The following is a 2,561-nucleotide window of genomic DNA, read 5'->3' as shown; positions in this document are numbered from 1 at the left end:
GTGTACGGATGTGCCACAGTTTATCCATTCACTCACTGAAGGACTTTTAGGTTGTTTCCACTTTGTCTCAAGAACTGACAGAATAAAATTACATTCAGTAGCAATATAGATTTGTACTTTATTAGCCAACCTGATCGAACTGATATATACGAAACAGTATTCTTTTCAAGAGCATAGGGGACATTTACCAAAATAGACTATATTCTGGGAATAAATGTGTAGATTTCAGAGAATTGAAATCATCAGGGTACACCCACTGTGTGTTGCATAATTAAATTAGAACTCAAGAATAGGAAGATAGCTAGAAAACCTCCTAATATTTGGAAACTAACCAACACCCTTCCAAATAACTGATGGACCAAGAGAAAACAAAATGGAAATTAAAAAGTATCTTGAGCTAAATTATAATAAAAAAAATTAAAACTTGGGAGATACAGTAAAGCAGTGCTTAAAAGGAAATGTATAGGTTTAAATATATATATATATAATAAAAAAGAATGTTGAAAATCAATGATCCTAGCTTCCCACTTAAGGAAAAGAAAAAAAACAAACAAAAAAAACAAACCCAGTAACTATCTCCCCCAAAGCAGAAATGCAGACATAATAAAACAAATAAAACATAATAATCAATGAAACAGAAGACACAATAGAAGAAACTCAACAAAGTCAAAAGTTTTATTTGAAAAAGATTAAAAATTGATAAAACCCTAGCAAGACTGATCAAGAAAAGAGAGAGGAAACAAAGATTCCCAATATCAGAATGAAACGTGGTACATCACTACATATTCTACAGACATCAGAGGGGTAATAGGAGGATGTTATAAACAACTTGTCAGTAAATCTGAAAATTTAGCCAAATTAAAAATATTTCAAAAACACAATTTATCAACAGTGACTGGAAGAACTGGATAATCTTCATGGCCCTGTATCTATTAAAGAAAATGAATTAATTAAAAACCTTCCCACAGTAAAAATCAAGGTACAGATGGTTATTAATATTCTCACTGAAAATCAATTGAGCACAAATTCGTGATCTGTATACTATCATTTATGTACATTATACTTCAAAAGGTTATAAATGTTCACTTAATAAAAAATGCTCATTTAAACAAATACAGGGGTGGGTGGGGGTACAGATGAAACAAAATTGGCTATGTATTGATAATTGTGGATGATGGGCCACTGGGCTTACTATCACTTCTTAGCTCTCACTTTTGTAAATGTTTGAAATTTTCCATAAGAAAATGTTTTCGTAAAGAAAAGTCAGACCATAACATCAGTCTGCAAAACCTCCATCAGCTTGGCATTGAGTCAAAGCCACAATGGATCAATGGCCAACCAGGCTGTCCCTGATCTAGTCACCCTGGCACCTCCTGATATCTCACTCTCTACAACACTCTTAGCTCATTTGCACACCATTCTGTCTAAATTATTGCTTGCACACGCCTAAAGCATATTCTCATCTCAGGGCCTTTGCACTTGTGGTTGTTCGCTTTCCCTCAGATGTTCATTCTTCGGAGTCAGCTTAGCTTGCTTCAGTCAGGTCTTGGCTCAGATGTTACCCTTTCAGCAAAGGCTTCCCTCACCTGCCACATCAAGTAACTAACTCTACAACTGGACTCCCTAAACCCTCTCTCTGCCATGCTTTCCTCCAGAACATCTGCATCACCTGATGTAAGAAATATATTCTTGTGTTTTTATTTACTGCCTGCTTCCCACAAGAATGCAAACTTCAACCGACAGGGAGATTCACACCTGTATCCCAGGGCTAGAGTGGCCCCCAGCATACAACAAGCACTCAGTAAACATGAACTGAATGAATAACAAAGATCCTTAGCGTCTCCAAGGGGTGCTATAGAGTACTTCATCTTTCTTCCACCAAACCCCTTTATTGTGTGGGCTTCCCCACCCTAGACCGGTTCCACATTCACTTGAGTCTGCGCTGCCTGTAAGGGTCCTGACCCCTGAGGTTGTTGCCAAGGAAGGAGGATGCCTGTTGAGAGAACACGAAGCTTCTCTGGAAGCTGTATCTGAATCTCTCATCTTCCTCATAGTGGTTTTGGAGATATGGGGACTCCGGAATCTCTCAGGGTGGTTCTTGAGCCTTCCTTTGCATGCCTAATCCTGCAGGGTCATTTCACTTGCCCGACCATCAGTTTACTCATCTGTGCAATGCGAACAAAACCAACACCAACCTTATAGGGTGGTTGTGATGATTAAAGGGAATAATCAAAGGGACCAGGATTTGCCCATGGAAGTGGTTTCAGAAGCCAAAATTTTGGCATCTCTAGGGAGTCCCTAAAGCTTCTTTTACATGAGGGGGCCACCTCACCTTTGGGGTTGTTTGTTGAATTATCCTTTCAAAACTGAAGGCTGGCTCGCCCTCTCCCCGGGCTCTCTCTACGCCCCTCATCTCCGACCCCGCCCTGCGCCCTGCGCCTTGCGCCCTGGACACGCGCTTTACCTCTCCTTCCACCTTCGTTCTGCACTTCCCTCTCCACCCGCCCTCCCCGCACCCTAGCCCCGCGCCCGCCCGCTCCCCGCGCTCTCGCGCCCGCCCG

The sequence above is a fragment of the Crocuta crocuta genome, unplaced genomic scaffold (genome assembly GCF_008692635.1).
Source record: "Crocuta crocuta isolate KB4526 unplaced genomic scaffold, BGI_CrCroc_1.0 scaffold170, whole genome shotgun sequence".
Classification (NCBI taxonomy): domain Eukaryota; kingdom Metazoa; phylum Chordata; class Mammalia; order Carnivora; family Hyaenidae; genus Crocuta; species Crocuta crocuta.
The sequence above is the reverse complement of the archived record's forward strand: the minus strand, read 5'-3'. Positions refer to the sequence as shown.